This window comes from Mixophyes fleayi, chromosome 5, assembly GCF_038048845.1.
Source record: "Mixophyes fleayi isolate aMixFle1 chromosome 5, aMixFle1.hap1, whole genome shotgun sequence".
NCBI lineage: Eukaryota > Metazoa > Chordata > Amphibia > Anura > Limnodynastidae > Mixophyes > Mixophyes fleayi.
Window position 1 is genome coordinate 236,813,924 of NC_134406.1, and position 15,057 is coordinate 236,828,980.

At 36.6% G+C, this 15,057-nt stretch overlaps 1 protein-coding gene across 2 annotated transcripts in view; it reads left to right on the forward strand.

The window, feature by feature from the left end:
• ZFHX4 (zinc finger homeobox 4) overlaps positions 1-15,057 on the forward strand; it is a 139,149-nt gene that overhangs the window by 54,520 nt on the left and 69,572 nt on the right. The gene's annotated exons all lie outside the window — the stretch shown is intronic.

Sequence of the window (15,057 nt, forward strand, 5' to 3'; positions counted from 1 at the left end):
ATGCTACTAGTTTCCCATTATGTTTAGTGACTTCATTCAGCACGGGAGAAGTGAGGCTTGTCAAAATTGTAGAAACAAACATTGCCTATCCTAAAAAAAAAAGGACTAATCATAATGAACAACCTACAGTGAGATATCCTCAAGGACAAAAGGTCACAACTATGCTTTGAAGGGCAAACCCCACTCTGGCTCGAAATCAAAGGGACAGGAGAGAGTGCGTAAGCCCTACTGATACCATGAGGAGTTAGAGACATTTCTCTTGGGGCAGTATGCAGTTAACAGGGCATAACTCAACATAAGTGGGCTGCATAACAAACTTTTGGAAGGGCCCACAACTTGTGCCCAAGGGTAAAAACAAAAACACATAAACACATGGAGAAACCTTCTCCCAACTGTGGGCCCTATGGCAGCTGTACCCCTGGCTACTGTGTTACTTTAGGCCTTTGCAATTAAGCTACTCCTATAAGGAAAATCGACTTCTGGGCAATGTAATTTACATGGCAGCCTTTTGACTCAATGTCTTTTCCATTCAGCTATTTCTCATTGATTCACTGAATCTGTCTCTATAGCACTTCACATGAAGACCAGAAAATCCTATCCTACACTGAGGAGTTTTAACAAGGACTAAACAGGCTGTCTGTTGGTGGATATTTGTGTATTTGTCTAAAATCCCAGTGGTTACATCATTGGCTTAGGAAGCTGCTTTATAAATGTGGATTACCAGTTGTCTAATCTTAATAGACGTAAATAATATTCTTTCCAAAGCCATGGATGAGATTCCCCAGTGATCTGGTGATTTCCGGTGAAATGTTTAGGGTACAATACAATTCCCCTCTTCCCTATAATAAACCCCTCTTCCCTATAATAAATAAGTGCTTACAATCTAGATATTGCACTATTACTAGCTTATAGCTGAGCAGTTATTGAAGATACACCACAATTGGTGAACTTGTCCTAGCACATTGATAAAGCTTACTAGCAGTAGACATACAGTTAAAGAATAAATTTGTAGAAGAAAATAACTCAAAGAGATTTTTTGTTGCTTGAAGCTGCATTTCCTCAAATTACCAAATAAATCCATAATTAATTTTTCCAGATGCATTAGGTTTTCAATAGAATAGAGAAACATAACATACATCTGGGTGATGTATTTTACACTTAATTAAAAAGGTTGGTTTCAAAACAGTTTTTTTCACGGAATAATTGCAGTCTTAACTCATTTATCTAACTGGTCTTTCAGGTACAGAATGCAAAGTTCCCTCCAGCTGTTTCAATCAAAACTAGTATTAAAAATAATGTCTTTAGACAGGGAAAAAAATGTTGAGATTGTAAATTTGATTCACCCTACATTTCTACATATATAATGATGTATAATTAATCTTGTGTAGATTGTAAGGAAATCACTTTGTATCACATACATACGGCATGAAAATATTTTAGCTTTCGGGCTTCCAGCTGTATATTTTCTAATAACATTCAGTTATTAATTGGGATGTTTAATAGGCTCTCTTTCCTGTTCTATTTAATGTTTCCTGTGATTTATAAGCTATTTTAAAGTAGAACAACTCTCCTTGCTGAAAGCAGGAGTGATTGTATACAGTTGTGATGTTTCGTCAAGTTACTCTACCGTTCAATTATTACTTTTGTAACACTTTTATATAATTATAAAGGTCACCTATAAAATTGTGTTTGAAGGGAAAAGATGCCCTCCTTATAAACCAGTTAAAAATCTGTGTTTAAGATGTTTCCAACGCAAGTTAAGTGGATGTGAAAATAAAGTTCATTGTATTAAATGAAAACTGTACATATTACCGCTAATATGTGCGTATAACTTGCGTTGCGCTCTAGTGCATTTATGCACTAGAGCGCAACATTCTAGTGCATAAATGCTCTAGTGCAACGCTCTAGTGCATAAATGCTCTAGTGCAACGCTCTAGTGCATAAATGCTCTAGTGCAACGCTCTAGTGCATAAATGCTCTAGTGCAACGCTCTAGTGCATAAATGCTCTAGTGCAACGCTCTAGTGCATAAATGCTCTAGTGCAACGCTCTAGTGCATAAATGCTCTAGTGTAATGCTTCTAGTTTTAGTTTAGTGTTTCTGATGAACATTGAAGCAACTGAATACTTACATTCATCTCAATAGGAGCGCATTGTAAATGGAACTAGAATAGGTTAAAAACCATTTACAGATGCGTTTCCACATGTGATTGGTCTGTACAAGATAACATTTTCCCGTTTTGTGTCAGACGCATGTTTAAAAAACGCAGCTTAAAGACGCTTGTGAATGTATGTGAAAGGCATATTAAACGCCCATACATGGTAAATAAATCCTATGTGGTTTATATCATCATCATCAACATTTATTTATATAGCGCCAGCAAATTCCGTAGCGCTTTACAATTGGGGACAAATACAGTAATAAACAATACTGGGTAAAACAGACAAAGAGGTGAGAAGGTCCTGCTCGCAAGCTTACAATCTATAGGTCAGTGGGAGTCAGATACATGAGGTTAAATCTACATATTGCATTTCGGTCCAGGCAGATTGCATAAGTAAAAAGTGATTAGTATGGTATATGATCCAGTCACACAGAAATGTTGGTCAGTGGGTCAGAGGGTTGTTGTCTTGTGTGAATTATGTAAAGGGTGGTGATAATATAACCTATTGAGGTTAAGATGGTGGTTGAGGAATATTATAAGCTTGTCTGAAGAGAAGAGTTTTCAGAGAATGCTTGTTGGTTTTTAGACCAGAGGAAAGTCTTATTGTGTGAGGGAGGGAATTCCATAAAGTGGGTGCAGCCCGAAAAAAGTTCTGTAACCGAGAATGGAAGGAATTGATGAGAGTGAATGAGAGACGCAGATCTTGTACAGAAAGGAGTTGTTGAGTTGGACAGATTTTGAGACAAGTGAGGAGATGTATGTAGGTGCAGTTTTGTTGATGGCCTTGTACATTAGTAGAAGTATTTTATATTGGATTCTGTAAAAAACAGGCAACCAATGTAGAGACTGACAGAGTGGCTCAGCAGAGGAAGCACAATTTGCAAGGAAAATCAGTATAGCCACTGCGTGCAAAATAGATCGTAGGAGTGAGAGTCTGATTAGGGGAAGACTAGTAAGGAGGAAATTGCAATGTGGGAGATGATGAGTGGATGAATTAAAGTTTTTGCAGTGTCTTGTGTGAAATATATGCGTAAATGTTTTTTAGATGCATGCAACAGGATGTAGATATAGAGTCGATGTGGGGAACAATGGATAGTTCTGAGTCAAGGATCACATCTAGGCAGCAATATTGCGGGGTGGGATTTAAGGTCATGTTGTCAACAGAATTAGAAAGGTCTGGTAGTTAACTTTTGTTAGTGGGTGGTGATATTAATAACTCTGTATTTGAAAGATTGAGTTTGCAAGAGGACATCCAAAAAGAAATAGCAGAAAGACAGTCAGTAACGTAGGACAATACAGAAGGCAAGAGATCAGGAGAGGATAGATAAATTTGGGTATCGGTACCATCCGCATGGAGATTATAATGAAATCCAAAGGAGCTTAGTAGTTTTCCAAGAGAAGTGTTATAGATAGAGAAGATCAGAGGACCTAGTACTGCGCCTTATGGTACTCCAACTGATAAAGGAAGCGGAGCAGAGGTGGATCCAGAGAAATTAACATTAAAGAGCGATTAGAAAGGTAGGATGAGAACCAGGTTAGGACAGTGTCTTGAAGACCTAGGAATTGTAGCGTTTGTATGAGAAGAGAGTGGTCAACAGTGTTGACTGCAGCACAGAGATCCAGGAGAATTGGAAGAGAGTAACAGCCATTGGTTTAAGCCAGGGTTTCCCAAACCCAGTCCTCAGGGCTCCCCAACAGTGCAGGTTTTCCATATCTCCTTGCTGGAGCACAGGTGTATTCATTACTGACTGACACATTGTAATAGATCCACAGGTGGTCCTAATTATGTCACATGTGATCCAGAAAACCTGCACTGTTGGGAAGCCCTGAGGACTGGGTTTGGGAAACCCTGGGTTTAAGCTGTGATCAAATCATTGACAATCTTAGTCAATGCAGTCTCTGTGGAATATTGAATTTATATGCGGTATACATGTGTTTTAGCGTGCATTGAAAAATGTGTGTACACATAGTTTAACTGAGGTCTATTTTCATATAAACATTACTGTACCCACACATACACTACACTCCATTGTAATGCAATATATTAATAATAGTGTCCAATGGAAGGGTAATCCTTTCATTGAGCTTGGTACCATACATGTTTCACCCAGTGGCTACTTTTGAAGACTTGAGATTAAAGTAGAAGTGGGAGTGCCAGCACAGGGGTGATTGGAGGGAAATTACCCCCTGGTCACTCTAGATGAGGACCAGGACTGGTAGAGAGGCGTGAGAGGCGTGGCTTTCTTCTTTGCTGCAATTCATATACTCAACAATGCGCAATTACTGTACATAGAACATATGTGGTTTTCTATGTGGCTATCTTAAAGATGATTCTCTCCTTAAATAGAAGAAATTACATGTCATTTCTTTTATACATATCACCTTATTTGCGGGTTTTTCTGTTAGGAATTTTCATGTACAGTATATTAGAAGTAGAAATTCAAGGGAAAAACTGCATTGATTTTTATCACCTAACAGGTATCATGGACTGCAAACAATTAATCCTTTTCAAGATCTAATATATCTCTCGTACAGCTCTGCTACAGTTTGGCAGCAGTTTTTCTGAACATAAGAAAGCTATTTATTAATTGTAAAATAAATCATTAATGAATAGGACTGCATGTATGTTTGAGGAAAGTTATACCTCTCTGCTATGAATCTCTGACACCGTGCCAAGAGTTTCAGTGCCAAAAAGTTTAGTATTACATTTTTTTTTTACTTTAAACTCAATAGTGGTTACTGGTAACATGTGTTCTGATGGTTTTTTTTTTTTTTTAATCTGGCCTAGGTCCAAATAATGTTAGTGTGTGTTTAAAATACTTTAAAAAAATAAATTAGTCTTTTCTTTTTCATAAAGTTGGTAATCCAAGAACTAAGATGAAAACCTCCGTATAGCTATAAAGTCCACAGAACATGCATTATAAAGTATTTCACTACACAGGTTTTTCCTAAAGATACACAGCAGGCCCACGCTTGTGCCAATTAGTTAACAGGTATATCATTGGAGGTCCGATGGAAAGTAATTTAAAACTCAGAGAGGATTTAAAAGGTAGCTGTGGGAATACTGGGCTGTGATTGGTTATAATTATAGATATTAACCTCAAATAAAAATCTAGAATGAAAGGAAGCAAAACATCAGGGGAAGGAAAAAGAATACAAATAGAATGTTTTCATTTACGTAGCAATAAATGTCACACTTGGTCACAATATTATATTCATTTAATAGTAATTAAAATTGAGGATGAAAAGCCAATATAAACATATTTTCGAAAACTTTAAAAATTCTTTTTAATACTACTTTCTTGGTTTCAAATATTACTTTTTCATAACAATATCATAATGGTATTTTGATGTCACTTTTTAGAGTAAGTGACATAACTTGTCTGAAGCAACAGTAGACACTGTGAATCGAACTGGGGCACAGCAAGTATATCTGTCTATGCCATTCTTGTACTGCTGCTTAACCCTTTTAGCCCTGCCAAAGTCCTGAAACCGATAGCTATTTATTAACATTAATTTTTATTTTAAATAATGACATGCAAAAATATTCCCATCGCAAGTGTCGAAAAACATTCAAATTGATATGACTTCAACATTACCTCTCTATGGAGAGTAACTTTGACATGACATACTGTGGCACAAGTCTCATTGCAACAATAGGATAAAGGAAGTATAATAATTTGATGTAGATAGTATCTTTGGGAACAATTGGTCAAAAACATAGCTTTAAAGTACTTACGCATGTAATCTAGAACTCTTCAATGTACATTCATCAAACATGCAAAAGATATACCTCTCTTGTTATTAAAGCAAAATCAGTGGATCAGCTATTCCATGTCCTGAACCAATATTCAGTTTATCTATTCACAAGTAACCAGTGACCTCCTCCTTCCTCAGTGATGTCTCTAGTTTTTAGTGAATTGATTGGCTGAGCGTAGGGTCAGCCCACAAAATGGCTTCCCCCATTTTGTGTAACTGACAGATGACGCTTGTTCATTAAACAGAGCCTGTATTCAATCAAGAAAGCAACAAATGTGGTAATGACAGAAAAAAATGCTTTACTGGGCTCTATAATGTTGTCATTTGTTTAGACTTGTTTTAGAATTGAAAGTATGACATGAGGCTAAAGTATTTTCTGGTGAGCTGGTTGAAAAACAAAACAAAACATGGTCTTTGAAACATCTTTAGTCGATATCAGGCTGCGTTACTCTTTTTCTCATAGATCTGTCATCCCTGTCTTCTTTGCATTAATAAGAGACATCCTGTGATTCTCTAAATGTTATGTAACCGAAAACCTCAGAACAGGTCGCCAATCTCTGCATTAATCTAAATATATTAAAATTTATGTTTATTTGTCTGTAAACAAACACGTTCTCAGAGGTTGGCTGTTAAGGAGAACCTATTGTCTGCATACAGTGGAAGCATCCTATTTGTTAGCTGTACCAATCTTTATCAGTATGTTGTCAATACTTCACGAGGTATCAGTGACATCAGTGAGCCCCTCAACTACAGACAAATTTTATAAATTCATGAATCAATTCCAGTTCATCACAGCTTTGACAAACAAGTAACGTCCAATGGAGAATTAAGCCAATCAATGCCGCATCTGTAAGGGAGGCATTGCTTGCACATTGCCTAGAAATGTTTTCACAAACACAAACAGTAATTCATACATCAAGTAAAGGAAATAGGGAAGAATTGTGTCAGTCACAACAACCTCATGTCAGTGGTAACGACCGTAATAATGAAATTGACCAAACTGTCACCAAATCTTTTCCCCGGGGAAAGAGAAAATCTATTCACAATCTAAACAAATCTATTTTGATGACAATGCTGCAGAAGGAGTTGAAAATAACAATGAAGATCCACCTAGTTGTGTAATGCTTATGGACCGACAATGGTGGTAGGATACCTTAATTGGCCCATAGTGCCACCACCTGCTGGAATATTGGAGGCGTAGATTGACCAGTGGCCAGAAATATCAAAATTTCCACTGAACCTCTTTCATGCCCATGTCTGAACATGTATGCAGTGCTGCTGTAACAGAAAAGCACAGCAAGTTTCCCACAACAAATGGAATGTTGATGCAAAATCTACAAGAACGATAAGTGATTTGTAAAAGTTTTACTGTACCGTGATAGGTGCGCCAATACATTCATTTGGAACAAAGAATTATTCCGTAATTTGGGAATTTTGTGTACAAATTTAGATGAATATATTTTTATTGATGACTAATTTTAATGTAGCTGATATTATAATGATTGCTGCTTCAGCCCACTAAAAAGCTTCATCTAACTCTACCATGTAAATAATAAAAAAAATTAAAGAGTTGCTTACATAAAACCAATCTAACTCAGTTATAAATACATTCAATGCAGCATTCTTAAAAGCAGGTTTATACAGAGACAAGTAACATTGGAGGTTGTCAAATTGGGATAGTACCCGGAAGGGGGTGTGGCTATGTTATTATGTCGGGGGTGAAATAAAGCCCCGGAGCGGGATTAGCACTTAGGTAGCGCTAGACCAGCCAATAGCCCAATCCTTTCTCCACAACTACCCTTTCATTGCTATTTCGCCTAACCCAGGACAGTTGAGAGGTATGCAAGCATGCACACTCTTGACAACAGGCCAGACACGTTCATAAAGATAAACAAATAACGTAATTAAATACATTATTTGCAATACAGGAGCACTTTAACATGTACGCATAAGTATTTGTTTATTGTTTTTCTATAAAATGACACAGAGATAGCAGGTAGACTATATTTTAAGTATAAATATGAATAAAATATGAGTAAAAGACTAGTGAATTATTTTAGTGAATGTTTTTCTGACCCCTAATTCAGTATCAACAACCACCACCCGCAACCACTTCAAAGTCTTTTTACGTTTACATAGAAGAAAATATATATGCAGACATCAGTTAAAGGGATATATTTTTAGAACGGAAGCTTTAAAATCTATGTGCAGTTAGTCCCAAATAATCCACAGTAAAACAACCAAATGATAAAGCTAATCTACAAATTAATATTAGCCTTCATAAGATTGCTAAAGTAAATACTCATCTTTAGTTTGCAATCTTCCTTTTGTTACATATTGCTAAGAGATTATTATCATTTTGTGTCTCCTGCAATTACCTGTGTGGGTCAACTGGATAAACAAAAACTCTGATGTCATCATATATTACAAACGTTAAGAGACCAGTGATCATCTCTGCTTGCTGGCATGCTGGTGAGGGACTGCTGATGAGCTGTTAAATAAAATGATCTGTCCCCAGGCCAGTCAGTTGGTTGAATGCCAAGTAATCTAGTACAATTAACTATCAAAGATGCAGGCACTCCATTATCCCAACAGATCAGACTGCAACCACCTGGAAAACTCACAGAACTCAACCTATCTGTTATTCCTCTATCACTCCTGGACTTAGCACATCCAGAACCGAGCCAATGTATTTACACAAGTGGGTCAATATTCCTAAGTGCAAGTTTGAACATTTTATCTATTTTATTGATTTTATTTCTTAGATTCGTCAAAGTAGCAATATATTAAAAAAAATGTACATTATATATTAACAAATTCTAAATTTCCATCTCTGTATTAATCATTGTAAGGTGCAATATAAGTAGTCTTATAAAGCAAAGAAACAAAATAGTCTGAGTGCGGGCTTCCAACTAATCACACATTAAATGCACCATATTATATGCAAAACAAAAATAGAAATATTATAAACTTGTGCATGTAAGACATTGCCAAGGACTAAACAGAGATCTGGATATGTTATCAGCGTCATATACAGCCTATGTATGATCACATAGAACAGCATAACCTTATCTCTAGTCAGAATATATTGCTTTTTAGCTTTCCTGGCAGCTGCAAAGTGATTTTTTTGCTTCTTTTTTTTAACTAGTACAAACTTTGTGTCTGAATCATTTGAGTCTGTGGAAATGAAACCCCAGTGAGTGTCATAATAATTTATGCTATGCCAAGTACATTTGAAACGTGTGTGGAGCCACTTGCTGAGAGACTCCTAATGGTAAAATGTGCCGCATAAATCACTATTCCCAAGTCAAGAGCAAATGTTATTTTGCAAATGTTTTTATTAAAAACAATGTGAAATAAATTAACACTGTAGAGTATGGACACATTGGCACACACTCACAACATTTAATCTGTAAATATTTTGTTGTAAATCTATATATATATATATATATATATATATACATATATATATATATATATATATATATATATATATATATATATATTATATAAGTAATAAAGATGTAAAAAATAGTTACAGCTTGTGTTACAGCCAAAGACAAAAACCATGTACTGTGGATCCGACCATATGTATCTAGTGGCCGTACTCTTTTATACAACAGTATTTTTTATTTTTTTTTGCAATCTTTATTAATCCCACTAGAAACAAGTCTTGTTACATTACATTATGCAACAGCATTTATGGTGTACCTGCTGCCTACACAGAGCGGAGATAACCATTTTGAGAACCTGCAGAATATACATTGCAGTGGTTCTGCTTGCCATTCCTGTCAACATTCCATATAAGAAAAATGGACAATTTAGGCCAGGCACAGATCAACCCCAATATACCCCAAGATTCTTGTACTACAGTCATTTTGTGAGAAGCTATGGCCTTTTCTCGGCAGCCCATGGATGTTGGGTCTGTCCTGAAAAATGTGGGACTATTGGCCTTAGTGATGTCCTTGTACTAATGATTGGGTGTACAATGTGAGCCAGAATCAGCATTGGCAATATTCTTTAAGATAAATTCAACTTGTTTACATTTTTTCCTACCTTGTGCTGAAAAAATGATTACACCCAGGGTCGGGTGAACACCGTAAACTTGCTAAGCATGGCAGAAGGGCCAGCCAGAAAAATACACCGTTCATACGCTTCTTTATTGACATATTGGATTTAATGGGCGATATCATGAGAGCTCTTCTGAACACTTCATCTGTGAAAAACGCTGCATGCAGCATTTTCAGAGATCCTTTTGTAGGGAAACAGCATTTCCCATTGAATGTAATGTGCTAGGAAAGGAACTTCTCAATGCTGCATTTTTCAGGCTGGAATACCAGAGCCCCCTCCAAAAAGGCCATCTGACACCAACCTTATAACGCAGCCCCTGATTATAATATTTACACATTCCTTGTTAACTTTGAAATGAAATGTGCGCAGGTTTTTAAATTGTGTATGAAGGAAATTCTAAATGATTAAAATAAGATATATACACTGTTTGCTAATTAACAGCAACTATTTTTGTTTTGTTTTATTAGCCACAAATCTGCATCCTCGTCATCGTAGATTGTGTCAGGCTAAACTTCAAGAATCATAATAAATGACTAGATTTGAATTCGGGAAAGATTAAAGCAATTGGTAGATGTGTAAATTAGAGTCAATTGATCAGAGGCCTGCAGGATAAAAAACGCTAGCTGTAGTAGTCACCCAACAAGTCAGTGAAGTTTCTTCAGAAAGAAACAAAGATAGCAGTAATTAATGACCCTGACTCTGTGCCAAAAAAGCTTTCTTCTGACAACTTCAACTTAATTAAAACTTAAGACTTTTCAATGGCCTCAGAAAGCTCCTTATGGGGTGAACTTTTGCAGACTCGTGAGAAAATTTTGTAAGTTAAAGGAAAAGATGTGTGTTACTACTGGTACCAAGATTTTAATCCCTGACAGTCAAAGAATCTATTTAACCAAAGCCTTTTCTTTTAACTGGCTCACACCTGCAGGCTTACTGGCAATTCCTCTGTGCCAGAAAAGATAGTTTTTGTGTTTCACGGAAGATCAGATAATAGATGTCTTGCTGTTGCTTTTTGTTTTTGTGCATTGTTCATTAGGCTATGAAGTATTGCAGTCCTGCTTGATATGCTTGGTTTGTTTGTAGTGTGGTTTGGTCTCAGATATTGGGCTGTAGTCATTTTGGCGAGGGAAGGAAAAGAATAAAAAGTTTCAACCTCTCCGTTGGCAGAAAAGTCTTGTAATGTGTTACATGCTCTACGGTCAGGAAAGGGGTTAATGGGAAAAGTTTTGCAGACCAAGATTCACACTTGAAGGGGTAATCTGAAAGACACAGGCATGCTGTTCTTCACACTTCTGGGTTCTAAGGAACAAACAATTTAGCTGGACTGGACTGTTTTTAGAAATCATCAAATGCATGTTTAGAAAACTCTGCAGCCTTCTCACTCAAATCAATCAATTCGACCTACAAATGAAACAATCCGTGATGAGTTTTAGCATCAAAAAGAAGTCACAAGGAAAATAAAGTCTACAGTATCTTATGCAGCAAAAGTCAAAGGGAGAGCGTTTAAGTAAACATTAATATGTCAATATATCTCCTGTTTGTAATAGCACATGTGATCAATACTCCAATTCCAGTGTATCTGCTCGGGCCTAGTAACATTTTGAGGCTTTGTTTACATCATGTCAAACAACATACCATAAAGATTGGTATGTATGCTGCCTCTACCATAAAAGTAGAGCATTTTTTATATACACACACAGGAGTTTAATGAAAGCAATGAGTCCTTTTCTAACCATGAGGTCTATTTTTGATGAGGACAAAATTGGATTTTGTTCAATAGATTTAGGGCTTTTTCCTTTTAAAGACCCACTATCGCCGGGTATTGCTGGCAATAACCCCTGCTGGGGGCCGTCGGTATAGCTTCCCCATGCTCATTGGGGAGGCCTAGTTATCATGGACAGCAGCAGCACAAGTAACGCCAGAATTTTTCAGGTACAATTCCTGTGCCCAACCAAGTTTATAATCTGTTGTCTGGGGAAAACTGTAAGTAACAGTATAGATTGAACCAATTTATTGGTGGACATTTATGAAAGTGAAGTAAACATAAACTCATAACAGTAATAGTTATTGGAGAGATCCATATTTGTGACTAGTGGGTTCTCATATAACGGCCACTTGTTACTTTAATTGTTCTTTAATCACTTTTATTAATGTCCCCTATTCTTACCAAATCTCTCACTGATTTTCAAGAGTTGAATGAACTTATTGTGTAAGTTTGTGCAATGATGAGATGGTTGGGTCATCATTTACCTATATGTCTGAACGCCTACCTCTTCTAATTGGCTGTTTTATTAATAATATATATCCTTAGTTGCAAGCATATGTCCTATGTTGTTGTGTCTGAGGAACATTTGTAGGCTACTTTGTACCAAGTACTATTTTAAAATAAAAATGGAGACAGAGATCTAATGGTTTATCGTGTACAACTTGGTAGTATATCTTGATCCGTGGTTCCCATATGGAATGGCCAAATGGTGGTCAACTGGTCAGATTCGGCTCACCCAGTATTTGTTATGGTGTCCTGTTTCCTTGACAACTTCCATAGGAGTCGCATGACATTTTTTTTAATAGTTCAACTTCCAGCCTTGTAGTTAGTATATATGCCGCTCACTCCATGTATATGCTTAAAAAGCAATAAGCATAAACAGGTATGTTGCCAAGTTGACTATCAAACCTGCCCTTTGCCATACCCACTTTGCTTTGCCATAAACCTTGTCAAAATTCCACCTGCAATATCAAGTCAACTGGTTTGATAAAACAACTTACCTTATAAGAGGTTGGTTCAGCTAACCCTATTTGACTTACTAAAAGAGATTACTCGGTAACATTTAGCTATTGTGGTTACAGGAAAGAGCAAGTCTTGCATATCATGTCATCGCTGTGGTTGCAAAGCATTCACCGGGTAATTTAATCTTTACGGGTAGTTTTTTTTTTTCTTCTTCTTCCATCTAACCACTTTCAGATGTTAGAATACAAAAAGAAAGTTTAAATCATCTTGTTTAAATTCTTACGTAAACTCTTATCATTCAGATTAGTCTGTAATATAACTTTGCAATGTTCTGAGTCAGTTCAGATGAAGCCATTGTCAAATTTATATTCTGTTATACATACATAGTTGTCTCTCCTACCTGTAGGCACATTCCTCTGAGATAAATAAAATGCTCTTGAAGCAACGGAGGTTGGCAGCCCAGTTGTGGTATTGTCAGGCCTTTAGCGATATATAGACACAATTGGCACCATACTCAACATTACATTTGCCATCCTTTACATTACTAAATTGGCGTTGCTTACAGTAAAACGGATATTCCTATTTTTATAGAATTCTATACCTGGAACAGTGCAACGTTGGGCTCATAGTAAAATTTAGGAAGGGGCCCAGTAATTCTGCTCTAGTCTCCCAGGCCGTCCACTCTGACCTCAAAGGAGCAGAGCAGGAAAAAGTTCTACAGAGTTTGCAGCTCTAAATGCACCAGTCAGAAGAGGCCTCTGCTGAGCGGGGGCCTCATGCGGGGATCGGGGGCCTTGGACTGGAAGGGTTACGAGCATTGCCAGGCCCCACTGACCTCCAGGCCTTGTAGTGGCCGTACCCGCTGCAATCACAACAGTTTTGCCACAGGTTTCATGTGTTTCTGACCCCAGTATGGTTTTAACACTTTTCATAGTGAAGGCCATCCTATTATCATATTAACATAATATGCTAATAATAGAGTAAATTGCGTTAACCCTTAATATTATATTTTGCTTCACATCTAACCCACTAAACTGCGGGTTTGAAAAAGTGGAGATGTTGCCTATAGCAACCAATCAGGTTCTAGCTGTCATTTATTTAGTACATTCTACAAAATGACAGCTAGAATCTGATTGGTTGCTATAGGCAACATCTCCACTTTTTCAAACCCGCAGTTTAGTAAATATACCCCTAGGTGTCACATGAGTTTCCAGCTGGCACTGTGTAGGTTATGGAGGCTAATTTAATAACAAAAAACAAATAAACTTCTATGATGTACCCTGTAGAGGCCAATCAGATATCTGTTCAAAAATGGACATCCATTCTAGCCAAGTGGGTGAAAGCAGTTGCCGTATAAAGGCGTAAATGCATTCGTCACTCATATGTATATCAGCCAGTGTGTGATTGCTGCTTTAAGAACAAACTACTGCAACTGAATATGCTGAAGAGTTGTAAAGGTTTTCATTGAAAGAAAAGGAAAATTTGAAAGGATCCTGTTACATGCCGTGGGCAAGAATTAGAGTAGTCAGCGCTTAGAAAAAGTGTTTTTTTTTTCTTAACAAAAATTTGATGTGGGTCACTGTGAATGGTGAAAAAAAGAAAGAAAAAGGTTCAGCATAATTTTGCCTGTTTCAAATTAGGTTAAACTTCAAATTAAGTTACTTAAGATTTTAGTGTTCCTAACATATGATTAAGAGAAACATTTTTGTTTATAGAAAATGTAAGTTTATTCCATGCATGTAGATTTATAGAAAATTTAAATAAACATTTACTTTCGAGTCAGTACTTATAACATAAAAACCTCTTGATGTGCAAGACCCTGCTTAAACATCCCCAGCTTAGTATTTGCTCACTGACTTTATATATAGTTTTTACATTGCATTAAATATTAATTAGACTTCAAAGAAAAGCCCTCTTTACGGGAACACTGGCTTGTTTCATCATGCAGATTCGATTATTTGGCTATACACTTCCACATTTCTTCACTGTTTTTAATATCTTCAGACTGCAAGAGGTCAATACAAGTCATTTTCAATTTTATTTTAACCTCTTAGACGCTAGCATGGAGCAGTATTGCATTGCCAAAGGACACCTTTTACATGATCACTATGCTAACAGCATAACATCACACATTTCTGTACTTTTATTGTTTTCAGTTGATTTTCTTTATTTCTCTCTGGAGTGGAAGGGCTGATTTTTTATTAATTACCAAGGATCTGATCCACTAAGGGACCGCATGGACGTCCCTCTGACCTTCAAAAGAGCCGCACATTAATCATAATCTCAGAATAAGTTAAAACAGTACATTTAATCAAAGAAAGAGACACCTATTAGTAATAACA